This window comes from Chionomys nivalis, chromosome 22 (assembly GCF_950005125.1).
Source record: "Chionomys nivalis chromosome 22, mChiNiv1.1, whole genome shotgun sequence".
NCBI classification, from domain to species: Eukaryota; Metazoa; Chordata; class Mammalia; order Rodentia; family Cricetidae; genus Chionomys; species Chionomys nivalis.
In genome coordinates, this window is record NC_080107.1 from 8,840,959 (window position 1) to 8,856,061 (window position 15,103).

Sequence of the window (15,103 nt, forward strand, 5' to 3'; positions counted from 1 at the left end):
CAGCAATGAGTCCCCTTATTCTGTTGCCTTGATCAGGGCTATGGAGAAGCTGAGCAACCAGGAGCTGCTTCTTAAACATAGAAAAGAAAAAAAAAAAAAAAGAGGGAATTTTCTTTCACCCCAGAGATAGAGGCTTTATTGCCCCCTTCCAGAATCCAAATCTCCCGCCCCCTTATCAAGTGGTATTTCCCAAAACGAAGCAAAGGCCCTCAGCGGCAGGGAGTTTTGAAAAAGGCAAGCGGGGATATATTCCACCAATTCCTGAGCCAGGTTTTTGGCCACAGCTAGTCCTCCCAGAATTCAAGCATTTACCTTCCTGGGCCCTCAGCCCCGCTGGACTTTCGGATCCCGCTGCGGCGGCCGCTGCTGCTGCTGCTGCTGCTGCTGCTGCTGCTGCTGCTGCTGCTGCTGCTGCTGCTGTTGCTGCTGCAGACCCCGAGGCAGGCGCTGTTTGCGGCCACCGAGTCGCCCTGGGCTGAGACCGTCGCGCTAATGGTGAAGGGCAGGGCGAGGGGTCATTCGAAATCATTTACAAACATATCACAAAGTTTCATTATTTTTGCTTTGCCGACAGCAGCACAGAAGAGTACAAAAGTTCACGAATTTCGCCGCCCCAGCGCCTCCGCTGTCTTGGGCTTGCCCCTCAATTCAGGGCATCAAGAGCCCAGATGCACTCTGGGGCTGGGCTGATTTCAGGGGCAGAGGGATGCCCTGGTTTGAGCCGAGTTTTTTGGATGCCTGATAGCAGGCTGAAGATGTCCACATTTCTAAATATTGTTTTGATTTCTTCCCCAGTAATTAAAATAATCGCTCTCAAGCCTGGTCTTACTTTGATGGGATGGGGCAGGGGGGCTCCCTTCACCAAAACTGGCAAAATTGGGTGCTCACTTCTCTGCATTTCGCTCTTCCTCTAACTCCCACCCCTTCTTTCACTTGTACTGTTTTAACTATTTTGAAGGGATTTCCCGGGTGCCAATTCTAAAAAGGACTAGAATCTGTTTGTTTAAAGGCATCCCCACTTCAGATTCCACTAATGTCAAGCCTTTTCACTCATGGCTTTCCTGGGGGATCCTGGGCCTACCTAAGCTTTATCCAGACAAATTGGGGAAGCCCGATGGGTTGAGTTGGGACCAAGATGAGTATACACATTTTCATATTTGTTAGACGTTGTGACCTGCATTTCACCTTATTGCTCGACTTGTTCAGACAGGTCAAAGCCAACAAGTTATTGATGAACAAAAGCGTTAAATATTCACCTCCCACTCAACTGCCCATACAAATGCTTTTGATCTCTCCGGCTTTTTGTGCTGTGCGCAGCTACAAGGCGCCAGATTCGGGTTGGCAAGCAAGCAGCCTCAGTAGAGATAAGCACCCACAGCCAAGGGTGTCAGGAAGGGAAGGGGGTGACCAAGGGAAATCTGGAGATCCCAGATTTTTATCATGGAGCCTAGAGCCAGGTTCACTTTGTGCAGGCCTGTTTCATAGAGGAGACTACAAGCTGGGGGTCTCAGCCTCACCAGGGGCCCAGCAAAGCAATCTGGCCCTGAGTCCAGTCCCAGCTTCTCTGACCCTGAAGGGAAGACATCTCATAGGAAAGGGAGGATGCCTGGTCCCTGTGGCCCTTGCCAATCCACCCTTCCAATGAGATAAAAAACACTTGGGGTTTGCAGGGAGCAACAAGCCACTGCTATGTCCTTGTCTCCCTGCTGTTAGCACCAGTCTAATGAGAAGGTTCTCCTGAAGGTGTTCCAGCATCCTCAGATTCAAACTTCAGAGCCCAAGGGCTGGAGTCCCTGCTCCTGACTCCACCCAATCCCACTGGATTCTTCAACTGCAGCTAAGGAGAAGCAGAGGTGAAAGAGAAAAAGCAAGTACTCTTCTTGTTCAGCAGCTACCCCAAACCTAGAACTCACACCGCAGGAACTGAGACCCAGAAAGAGAGAGGAGAGGAATGCCTACCTAAGCTCAGAAGGGGCAGCTTTTCAGGGAAGCAGGCAACTCAACATGCCCAAGGTCGTCAAGGGTTCCACGTTTGTTTCTGTTTGCAATACATCGATTTCAAAAGTTAAACATGTGTATTACATATACAGCAAGGGAAAGCTGTTGGACTGCAGGAGGGGCCCCGGATGCCTTGGTGTTTACTGTGTCAATTCTAGCAGTTGAGGAGGAAGCTCCCAGCACTTTCTTGAGAGGATAGATGGCTAATGAACTCCAAGGCCGCTGCACCTGTGCAAGCCTTTGAACCCGGGGGAAGGCCTGGAAGGTCGAAGGAGGTCCAAGAAGACCAGGATGGGCTCCTGCGGTGCGTTTACTTGGGCAGGTGACTGTGAACAAGGCCCCAGAAATGTTTCTTAAAGATTCAACCTGGAGCGTCCCCTTCCCCCATAAGAGCTCTCCAGGTCATTCTGCCTGGGGAGGGGGGCAGCACAGCTCTGCCACCCTCCCATCCCTGCTGGGGCGGACCTACGAAGTGATTACACAGGGCAGTGGTTCCCCCCTTAGCATTGCTTAAAGAGGAAAAAAACAAAACAAAACAAAACAAAACAAAAAAAACGGGCAAGTACTTACACTGGCTCTTCCTGGTTCCCCCTTGTGCTCCGGAACCTGTTGCAATGAAAACGGGGTCACTCAAATTCCACCGAAAAATAACGCAGAAATAGATGACATGCAGAAAATTGACAAGGCCCAGACATTTCACTAATACCTAGAACTCCTTGCTTTGGGTGGCTGCCTTCAGGAGCTGCTCAAAATTCTCTGCGGATGGGTGGCATCCTCAAAGGCAGAGCCTGGGAGTATAAGAGTCTGCCCCGGTCACCTCCCCCACTTTATGTACCCTTGGGCAAAACCCTAATGGTTATATGGCCTGACTCAGAGCGCCGGAGGCAGGGTTTCCCCAGCTGGGAAATAGGAAGTCGGAGAAAATGGGCCTTGGTGCATCTCCTGCTGCAGGCTGGTGGTGCGGATTCAGCGGGGAGGCAGCAGATATTCTAGCTGTCCCAACCCCAATTCCCTGTCTGCTCCCTCTGGGACCAGTTCAGTCCTCTTTTTTTTTTCAGTTTCAAGTTGGTTTTGAATTCCTCAATCGCAAACAGCAATTCCCATCCCAGCCTACAAACCTTCATCACAGAAGGAGCAGGCATGACTGGGATATGCTTTTCCATGTCTCCAGTTCCAACTAGAGTCATTTCCTTTCAAGGGGAAACGAGGAGGAAGGACCCAAAGGATAGCTAGAAAGGAAAATCAGTGTGGTTATAAAGGTAACCAATCTAGACCTCAAAGGAATGGTCTGGACTCTGATCCAATTCTAGGAATTCATACTAATTTTCTAACTTTGATGCTGAAGGACCTACGAAGTGATTACACAGGGCAGTGGTTCCCCCCAGGCATTGATGTTCATCTTTAAGTTTTTAGTCTTCTAGGAACAGCAAGCAATGAGCTCTGAGATATCACAGAGCTGCCTCTCTCCACACTTATCCCCTCCCTCTCCGCACCCCTAACAATGATTGTTTTACTCTACTTTTAATGCAGTTGGTCCACTACAGCGAGGAGAGCATAGGTCCTGCTTTTGGGCTCGAAGCCCCCCAATTTCTAACTTCCCGTGTATACAGAGGGGGAGGGGGAAATCCAAGATCCCCATTCTATTTATTAAAGTAGGTTTAGGGTAAAATTAGAAATAACTTCGATAGGCAGAGAAGGCCAGGCTCAGAACATGCCCCCACCCCCCAGTTATTGCGGAAAAGGAGCTGAGTGACTTACTCTTTTTCCTTTCTGGTGGGTAGGGTAGCTGCAAGTAGGGTTGTCTTCTGAGCACGGTGCTGGCTGGAGCCTTTCACTTTCCTATCGCTGCTCCAGGAACGAAGCATCTGCACTTGTACGCTCTTAACCTAATTTATGGTGGGAATTATATTTTGGCTTGTCAACTCTCAAGCCATAAAACAAAGTTTATTGGAATCACGTGCTTGTAAATAGCCACTCAGGTCCCTTCCCTGCAGAACCATAAATAACCTTTGGCTTTAAACTTTTATTCACTAAATAAAGGTTCCCTGCAACTGTTCCCTTGGATTTAAATAGTTCCAAATATCCAGAATGCGAGAGAGGTCATAGTCATATCAATACCCTAGGCTTTTCAGCTTGCATCTTTTCAGAGAAGGCTGTTTAAATTGGGGGATAGTGCTATTTGGAAAAGGCTGGTTGGTGGGCATGTCTTATGACTCTGGCTGCATTCGCTGTGAGTACCATCAGCTCCTTTATTTCAATCATTTTCTAGCCTTAGATGTGGTAAATAGCAAAGCCAAAGGCCACCTCTTACTTGCTGATCACAAAAGTTGGGAATTATTTGCGATTTTGCTCAAGTTTCAAGAGAGAAAGAATGGCTCCGGAGAGGTTGGGTGGCCTTGGGGGTGGAGAGGCAGCTGGGATTAGCACGTAGTTTCCTCTGTATTGTTGTGGATGGGGCTTGGGGAAGGTTGAAGATAGCCACATGCCTAGAGAGGTTTTTATAATTTGCTTAGATCTGAAAGAGAGGCCTTTGCAAGTGACCAAACTGCTTAAAACAGCAAGACTTGGGGTTTGGTGAAGTGAGAAACTGGAGAATAGCCCCCATGGAACTCTGGCAAGTTAGGCTCTAAAGAAGGTTATAAAACCATAAAACGGTCCTGGTGTGAAGGGCCAGGGTGTGAGGAAGCACAGGAGGCCCTTAAAGAACCTGAGCCCAGGAAGTCAGAAGTGCACAATCCCCTGTGGTGTGCCCGAAGAATCACTCAAGGCAGGGCTCAAGGGACCCTGAAGGCCCACCTCTGAGTAGGCTCTTCAGTAGCTCCTCCCCACTGCTGCCCCCATCACAGGGAAAGACTGAGAAAGAAAGAAATGTCTGTCTATCCTCCTGAGAAATCGAGGAAATGGTCAGGGTGCGCTGCCACAGGAGAATGTGGGAGATAGAAGACACAGGAGTAGGGGATGGAGGAAATTTCCCTCAACTCCCAGGAGGAGGCACAAAGAGAATTGGGCCCCAGCCCCCTTCAGTGGCCTTCCAGAAGTGCCACCATCCTTGTGAAAATGTGATTATTTTCTGTTGTGATAAAATAACGAATCGCTGCATGGATTTGTAGAGCACACACAGAGCTGTGCTTTCTAAATCAATGCAGTTACAACAGTTCCTATCCGAAAGCTGCGCAGCCCAGGGAAGAGAGTCTTTGCACACAGAACTTTGCACGCTAATTCCCAGCCACTCTATGTGCAGTTCCAAACTCACTTTCTGATTTGACTCCCACTAGCCAGAAAACAGGGGGCTGCTAGTCCAGACACCAGGGTATCCATTTCTCCTTTTTAAAAAATCCCATCAGCGATGTGAAGAGACTCTTGTGACTTTTTTGCTGGGTTGGTTTTGGTTTCTTGATCCCCCCCCACACACAACTAGTGGCATATTTTTAAAGTAATGGGTAAAGGTGACCCTTCAGAAACTAGTTTTTGAAGAGCAGCTTTGAAATAAATCCTTGTTAATCACCTAGAAGAGAGAATTAACATTGGGGCAGTCGAGAAAAGCTTTAATTTTTAGGTTAAGATTATTGAAAGGGTAGATGCTTTCCAGGTCTTTTGTAAGGAAGTGTGTTGAAGACAGGTCTTGGGAAACAGTGTGTGGATGGCATACAGTGCCTGGTATCTCGCTGGGCATCAGGAGAGACTTTTTTTATGACAGATGATGAAGGGTGACTCCGAGATGCTTATAAATGTCACAGGGAGACACGGCCTACTCTGGATAAAGAGGAGAGTAACAGGAAAGGGGCCGCACATAAGAAAATGGGGGGGGGATACATTGAGACAGACATCTTTGTTTTCTGATCTGAGAGTTCACAGGCAAAATGATTAAGGAGGAAGTGTGTGTCCTGCTTGGCTCCTCCTTTGTTATTCCACCCACCTCCAGGGTCCTAGGATTTGTGAATGAAAGAGAGGGTGGGGATCCGGCTGAGAGAAAGTGAGCAACAGCAGGGAAAGTTGAGCCTGTGTACCAACCTGTTTCAGGTCCCCCAGGGTTTCTTCACCCCCCCCCCAACTGAAATCCCTAGCAGGGATTTGGGAAGGCCAGGCAAGCGCTCAAACTCTGAGTCCCAGGCAACATCCTGTTTGCTAAGGATTTTCAATGTTGGCGGTAGTGGTAATCAAACAGGAAAGGAACAAAGAGGCAGTAATTGGTGGCACATGCCTTTAATCCCAGCACTCGGGAGGCAGAGGCAAGCAAATCTCTTGAGTTCGAGGCTAGCCTGATCTACAAAGTGAGTTCCAGGATGGCCAGGGCTACCCAGAGAAACCCTGCCTTGGAAAACAAAGAAACAAACATTCAAAACTGTAAGGAATTAGTTTCCAGTAAACTAGGGCCCAGGGTACTGCTTTATCTCATATAGCCAGAAAGAGCCAATTCTAAGAATTTCTGCCTGGTGGACTTCCATGATATAGGGTCTCCTGTAAGTCTTCTTCAACTCAGATGTCAGAGTGGCTCCAGGAAGGTGAGAGAGAAGGGGTTCCAGAAGACAGCATCAGATATTTCAAGTATACTGCAGGTCAACCTTCACCCTATAGAAAATCATGCTAATGTCTCCTAAGAGGCCTATTGCCTAGAGAAGATGTGAGCTTTCAAACTAAACATATGGAAAAATGGGGACAGAAGGGGTAAGGCTTTGGGTGAATTTCCTAGCCAAAGACACATGGCATAAGGGGTCTGCCCAGGACTCCTGCTTAGGGACCCAGGCTAGGCATAGAGCCAGAGAAGAGCCGAACAGGAATTCCTAAGCAAGTAAGAAATATAATTCTGTCCTCCTGGCACTGAAGTTCCCCTCTCCTCCATGACTTTACTAGTTTAGGGTCTCCTGTAAGGAAGAGATGATCCAAAAGGAAGGCCCTCAGTAGGAGATAAGAACCTCTTAGTCTAGAAAAGAACCTGGGGTCAGAGGCTAGAAAAGATGCCAGTGGCTCCAAGAAGGATATTTGGGTGCTAGAGAGAACTAACTAGATGGCAAGGGAATTGGATGACTGGCCGTGCTGCTCCCTGAGGCTCTGGGTAGAGCTTTACATGGCACAGCAGAAGAAGAAACTCTGTATGTTTCTGGAGATAATCTAACTCAGATTCTTGGCGTAGTCAAGAGAAATAGCTTGAAAAAGGGTGGCAGGGGGAAAATCTGTAGGCGAGAATCATGGAAGGCAGAGCTAAAGAGGAAGGAACATGGTCTCGGGGAGTGTGCACATATGTGTGGGTTATAACCTGAAGTGTGTTTATGAAATTCTTTATAAACGAGAAGACTCTCAGCCAGGCCCAGTGGCACACACCTACAATCAATGCTAGCCTTTGGGAGGCAGAGGCAAGACAACTGAATTTGTGGCATGTTTGAACTTTATAACATGATCCTGTCTCCCAAGTGCTTGCTTGTTTGTTTCAAAGAACTGGAAAGGCCTTTGAAAATTGGGAGACTAAGTCCTTCCTAAAACAGACCTTGTCATTTCTCTGATCCAAAGTGGATTTCAGATTTAGCCATAGCCCTAATGACTAAGTCACAGGACACGGGTAGAGTGATGGAGGGAGAGGGGCCTGCTGTTTGTTTTCCTACTGCATCTCATTCTCATTTCCGAGACTAGGGTGCCCCAAAGCTGTGGAAGAAAGACCATCTGAGTAGGTATGACTCATATAGGACAGCGTGGCACTGGAAGGGACTGAAGGAGCTGGCAGTGAGCTCAGGAGAGACTGCAAACCCTCCTGAGAAGTTCAAAATGTGCCTCTGGGAGTGTGAGCCAAAGGCTCTTTCCTCCTGGGTGGAACCCTGATATGTGTAGATACTCGACATTGAGACCCAAGAGGTCATTGCTGATGAGACCTGACCAAGATTTACTTGATTTTATTCTTTTGTTTTGTTGAGATAGGGACTTCCTAAGTAGTCTAGCCTGGGCTTGAACTCCAAATAAAGACGAGCTGGCCTCAAACTCAAATGCAGATCCTTCTGCCTCAGTTTCCTTAGTACTGGGATTATAGGCATGCACCATCGTGTCCAGTTCAGGTCTCTTTCATTCTCTCTAGAATTCAAGGCTTTCGTGAGTGAACCAGTTTGTCTCTTATGGTTGACTGGAAAAGCCAAGGTTATTTATGAGGAAGCAGGACCAAAAATAGCAAGGATCAAGAGTTAAATTTTCATTTGTCAAAGCACCATTTAACTACTTAGCTAATAAGTATAGTTAATGCAGCCAGTATTGAGCTCAATGCAGCGCTAAGAGAAATAAAGATGAAGACAGACGTGGTGGGCTCACGCCTGTAGCCATGGCACCCAGGAGACAGGGACAGAAGGATTGTCTTAAGCCCAACGGCAGTCTGATAACATAATAAAAATAAAGAGATCCCACCTTTAAAAAAGTAAAGTTCTCAGAAGAACCCTTGATGATGCTCTTATTATTCCTTCTCTCAAAGGAGGAAACAGGCTTATAGGTTTGGTCCTGTTCACCTCAAGTCACCCAGCAAGTAGGTGGTAGAGTATGGGTTTTAACCCAAGTAAACTGAACTTAGCTTCAAAACTGCTCTCTTTGAGCTCTCCAAGTCCAAAGTGAGGAATCCACAGACCCTGTAATTCATCCTTAAAATGGAAGGAATTACTCCGCTCTAGTGTAGTAACATAAAAATAAACCAAACCAGACAGTCACGATTGTAGCTGCAGGGGCTCTGGGAATGTACAGTGTACACTTAGAGAAGGAATCAGGAGAATAAAGAGCTAAGCAAGAGAGACTCTTGACCCATGGCTCTCAAGCCTAAGTACGCATCCTCCTTATTGCTTTGAGGAGGATGATTTCAGGATGCCAAGACACCCCATATTGACATTGCAATTCAGTGTGTTTGGGGGGAACCTAAAAACCTAATTTATGCAGACATTTGGGTGCAGAGCCTTTGCTCAGAATCATTGCCTTGGAGTAGTGAAGAGGAGGACATTGCAGGACATTGGAGGGTATAACAAAGGGTCAGTGAGGCAGGAGGAGTTGAAGTTGGTGTCGCCCATGGAGGAGGATCAGTCAGCAAAGCACACAATAGGCCTGCAGTGAGCACGGTGGTGGGGCTGTGGTTTCCAGGACCGTAGCCCTGTGCCTCTGCCTGATTCTCAAGCTGTGGACTGCAAGGTGGGATTTCCCCAGGCTTTCAGAATCAGGAAGTTGTCACAGGGCCCAGGCCCTGTTCTAAATAAGCAGGGGGAGGTCAGTTGCCTTGCTAAAGAGGGGGTTCCATCCATGCTGTGCTTTCTCAAACTGCCCGTTCTGGGTACCAGGAGTCAGGGCACAGTGAAAGGCAGGGACTGAGGCTGTGTAGAGGGTGAGGCATCTCACTGGGGTCCTGTGATTTAGGAACAGCTTGCCCTAAGATCCTAGTTGCCTGTCCCTAGAGAATCGCAAATCACGCCCTCTCTGGGTAGGCGAGGGAAACAACGTGGCCTTTCCCCCAGAAACAGACTTCAGGCTCCAAGAACCTAAGAGCTGTCTTTGCTGCGGGCAGCTGGAGGATAAGTGACCACACCACCCACCCTTGTCTGATGCTGCGCACGTTGTGCGAGCTCAAGTGGAGGGCGGAGTAGAGGAAGGGGTGGCTCTTGTGTCCTCCCCTTCCCCTCCCGCCCAGGGCAACTGCCGCACCGCGAAGCCAGCGAGACGCTTGTCCTACAGCGCCTCCTCCTGGACAAAGCTCCAGATAGCCGAACAGGGACACTACCAGCCCCGAAAACCCAAAGCTAGGCACTTCTTTCCTGGGGCTGAGGTCTCCGGGCATCAGAGGTTGGTCCTGTCAGGTCCATTGGATAGGCCGAAAGAAGCCCAGAAGTCCTCGAAGCTACTTCTCCTCGCCCCACCCCCAGCTCAGACAACAAACTTGTGACCCAGAAGCGTGGCAGGAGGAAAATCCTTCCAGTTTGGCCATTTATTTGTTTACTTATTTATTTACTTGATTGCTCTTGGCTGAGCCTGCCTGAGCCTTAGGACGCTCTGTGCTGGCTGGCGAAAGGAGATCCAGGGATGGTTTGGTAGTTTAAACAGGCTCCAGGAAGAAAGGCCTTTTCCCAGAGCAGGCTGCACCAGTCTGAAAAAAAAGCTGTGTATTTCCTGAGGGTCTCTCCTCTCTCTCTCTCTCTCTCTCTCTCTCTCTCTCTCTCTCTCTCTCTCTCTCTCTCTCTGTGTGTGTGTGTGTGTGTGTGTGTGTGGTGTGTGCACGCATACCGGGGGAAAATCTACTTACTACTACTAGCTCATATTCGTAACCTGTTTCTAACATACAGACAAATTTGGGTGGGGTGGTAAGTCTAGATCTAGATCTAAAGCAATTGTGGTCAAGGGTAAAGTTAGCGACTATCTTTAGAAAAAGGCTGGAAGAAAAGATGAGCAGCAAGTCCTGAGGGAGGGGTATTAGATCTGGTTATCGGTTCCTTTTGCCCCCTCCCCCCATCTGTGCAGTGCTGGTTCAATCTCTGGGCTGGGCTGTTTCACTGCACATGCGCTGGGCGTGCGCAGCCCCGCACTGCAGAGGCTCTGAGCAATGCCCGTCAAGCACAGTACCCTGGACTGCTACCGCACAAGACTCCAGCGCCTGGCTGCAGAAGCACTTGGAAATCCTATCCTATCTGCAGAGGCAGACAATGTAGTTTTCTTTTTCAGGAAAATCTGAATTAACGCCTCAACTAACCTTTCTAAATTTGCTGGTCCAGTTTCGTCAAATCAGCAAAATCTCTATGTTGTTCATGAACACTCTCAGCGTTCTTTCGGATCAGAATTTTCACATCTGGGGTACAGCTTCCCCTGAGTCCCAAGTCGTCTATCAATGGGGGGAAGGGTGTCACCCCACCCTGCGTTCAGAAAGCATATCTCCTTTAGTTTTACAAAACTATCAGGTCTAGGGGATACTTTCCTTTGAAACAATGGTATCTATTTTTGTCATTTCCGAAAAAGTGCACCTAAATTGGATTTACATCGGAATTCCGAGTTCCTGGTTGCTTCTCCACAGCTTCCTGTGCCCCCGCATACCCTCACTGGCCGCCGCACTGCGACAAGGCCGTAAATACCTCTAACAGCTGCCTGCCAGCCCAGGGTGAAATACTGTCTTTGTTCGGGTTTCTCTGCCTCTCAGGCTCAGAGAACAGAATTCTGGCAAAATATACGTATTTGTAAAAAAGATATAACAGGAAAAACACGCCTAGTTTTTAGCCCTTGTTCTTGGCTACATTTGTGATAGCCAGCCTCTCTCTTTTTTGTGGTTCTCCCAGAGACTGACTCCCAGCTCCCGTCCACATCAGAGGACACCAAGGCCAGGACATTGGCTCCCAAGTCTATAAATAGAGGTTTGGACCCAGGACGCTGGGAATTGTGCCCACAAACCTCTAAGCATTTAGGCTATGAACATTTTAAAAATTTCGGTTTTTTTTCTTTCCATTTTCTTTCTTTTCTTTCTTTTTTTTTTGTTTTTTTTTTTTTTTGTTTTTTTGTTTTTTTTGTTAGGTTCGCAGAAGCAATGAAAGCAGCTCTGGTGGCAATGGCCTCTTACACTTTGGAGAGAAAATGTGCGACTTCCCAAATATTCATTTCTCAAGATGCAATCAGCCACTCCTTCCCAATAAGCTTTCAATGTTACCATGAGGCTTACAAAGACTGCCTGCGTCCTCCATATTTGCACATGGCGACACCTTCCTCGGTGAAATCACGACCATCTCAGTCACTGTAGCAGACTGGACCACCAAACCCAGGAAAAAGCAGTTGAAACCCCAAACCTACAACCTGGCCAGCAGAACATCCAGCTCACCCCCAGCCCTGCCCGGTCTCAGAACATCACATCTTCCCCTCAGCCCCACCCAGCTTCAACCGACCTTGCTACAGGGCCTATACCCATCAAGGACCTGGCTTTCCAAAAGGGAATGCTTCTTCTGTCTACCAGAGAATCATCTCAATGTCATCATTGTGTGATGGGAAACTGCTTACAAGATGCAGATACTCTAAATTTAAAAAAAAAAAATTCCAACTCTAGACTGAACACTCAGAATCACTGACCCAGGACAATTCTGCAGGCATCAACCAGTCCTCCATTTTGAAAGGGTGATTCCATTCTTAACTATTAAAAACACGTTCCTATAGGTATACCACCTATTGTTCACAAATACTTGCACAGCCAACACTGTTATACTGGAATATCTGGGCAAATGATAAGGATTTATCGATAGGCACTTTGGGGACTGGAGCCCACCACCATGTGCGGTCTCATGCGCAATGCGGCAGATCTTATCGCCTGAGCTCTCACTGCTCCCCTACGTGTTCATGAAGGAATAGGAAACAGGAGATGCAAAATGCATGGTCAAACACCAACCAAAATTGTTGGGGAAAACAGCATTAGGTTCTGCAAAGATTGTGTGTGTGTGTGTGTGTGTATGTGTGTGTTGGTTGGTTGGTTCAGTCGTGTTTCAAAGTAAGAAATGTTGCTGTGTGGCATTCATTGGTAAGTGAAAAAATACCATAATGCATTTAGAAAGCAAAAAAAATCTACTCTTTCACGACTCTGACAAATGAGAAACATATGCGATATTTGAACTGAGAAATACCTCGCATTGCTCTAATATCTATTGGATATATCCTAAAACCTGCACCAGATTTTCTGATCTTACATCCCAAAACAAACATCCATTTTGTACCTTGCTTGAGTTATTACCAGTCCCCTCCCCCCGCCCTGAGGATTAGAGAATGTTTTAAAATGACTAAAACGTCATTTTATACACAAGGCCCAATAAACTATAAACCCTAAAAATTGGCCTCACTCAAGAAACACATCCTGAGTACACAGAATCCACCCCACCCCCACTCCACCCAGCACCAACCCTCGAAAAACACCTGTTAACCTATCGTAGCCCTGACCACCGTCAAACCACGGGAGCACAGTATTCTGTACTATAGGAAACCTTTATTGACCCCCCACCCCCAGGCAAGCTGAGGTTTCCTGAAGCCATTTGCACACTCTTCTTCCCAGGGTGGATTCCGGGGTGGGGGTGGGGGCCTCCGATTTGAGGGTTTCCAAGTCAAGGGATGGGGGGGGCGGATGAACGCGTCCCCTATGCACATTTGAGCACAGCAGGGCCCCACCTTGAGCCCCAAGGGACATGCATTAGGGAGAGAGACGCAAAGTGCGACCCCCGGGTTCTTGGGTACTATAGGGCGCCGGCAAAGTGGCACCCACTGCCCGAGGCGGTGGCGCGGGCAGCTCGGGCGCCTGGAAGGCGGCTCTTACCCGGAGGCTGCCGAGCTGCAGGCGGTCGGCCCCGGCGGCGACTGGAATCCATCGGGCGCTGCCGGGCTGCGTGCACCGTCGGCGTCAGGTTCGGGCTCTTGTTGCTGGAGGGACCGAGTGGGAAGCAGCACGCGGCCGCGGTCGCCCGGGTAGAGCAGGCAAGAGACTCCCCGCAGGAGTGTGAGCCGCGACGAGGGGCTCGGCGCCCTGGGCTCCTTCTGGGCTCCCCGCCGGTTCCGTAGGCAGCCACGATCGGCACCCGGGGCGAGCTGCGGTGGAGTCACGGCGGGAGCCCAGGCCGCTGCGGACCCCGCGATCCCGCAGTCGGCGACTGGAGCCCACCTCTGCAGAGACAAAGGTTAGAAAAAAGAGGGGGTGAGGCTCTGGGAAAGCAGAATGCGGGGGCAAATTCGCCTGGGAAATCAGGAAAAAGGCCGTGAAGGCGAGCGGCGCCTGCACATGACCAGCCGCAGCCAATGACGACCGCAAATAGGTCATAAAAAGGTCTATTACCAAGTTGTAAATTTTCTTCAAACAAAAAGGAATTTACTGCAATTCCTTGCGGATTTTGCACATACAGCTTGCGAGCGCCATGTTTTTCCTCTCCTTTCTCCTCTCTCTCTCTCTCTCTCTCTCTCTCTCTCTCTCTCTCTCTCTCTCTCTTTATTACCCCTCCTCTTTCCTCTTTATCTTTCTTTCCTTTCTCTTCGAATCCCTCTTCTGTTTCTTTCTCTCTGTGTGTCTGTCTTTCTCGTTTTCTGTCTCTCTCCCGCTCTCTCTCTATTCTCTCCTCTCTCTCTCTCTCTCTCTCTCTCTCTCTCTCTCTCTCTCTCTCTCTCTCTCACACACACACACACACACACACCTTTTCTAGGAATTATTGGGCATTTTTGTTTTTGTTTGGCTCAAAACCTCCGTGCAATTGGCCGCCATGTGGGAGAAAAATGAGTGTTGGCAGTGCTCAGGCTCAGGGGATGTCATCCCCACAGCGCCTCCCCCCAGCAGTATCACGTCTCCTGTACGTTGGTCACTTGGCTTCTCTCCTACACTCCCTCACAAAAGCACTTGTCCAGAAGGAATGCCAGGCGCTCTCCGTTTTTACCCGCTCATCTCAGGCAAGCCACATCCCAAATCTTGCCCAGAAAATTGACTGCACAGGCCAAGAAAGCACAAGCTCTTGTTGCACTTGACTCCAACCTAAACTGGGACTCTCAGGCCTCCTGGGGGTTTCTGCGGTGGGAGAGCAGTCGCCCATCCCAAAGGCTGGTAATTATTTCAAGATACTTGTCTGCCTCTCCGAAATACAATTTTTGAGCACCCACGGCTGAGACCCCCCTCCTCAATATCCTCACTTTAGGTCCTAAGATGTAAAGACTTTGGGGGAATTTAACTCCAGTCCTCTGTGCTCTTACTTCCGCCACCGCCCTCCCCCGTGTTTGACCATTGAAAACTTAATGCCTTCCTGAAGAGGAGAGGGGCTTTATCTTGTTCATGATAAAAACAATCTAGAAAAAAAAATTCTCCTCAAAGGTTGGAACCATATCTCCCTTTGCCTTGTAGGTGGCCACCTCTCTGGTGAACTCCACCTGAAGGCCAGTGTCCTTGGCTGACCTCCAACATTGCCCTCATGGGCACTGCCAGCCAGCTGTCAAAGCCTGCCTGAAAAGGGGTCACTACCCTGTTCAGTCTTTCCAGAACATTCTAACAAGACGTTTCTAACTATAAACTCTTTGCCAGAAATATCTTCACACCCAGTATTAACTTATTTAAGAAGGAAATGCACAGCATCCTTTTGTGCAGGCCATTTGTACCCTAAGAGAAAGTTCTGATGACCTT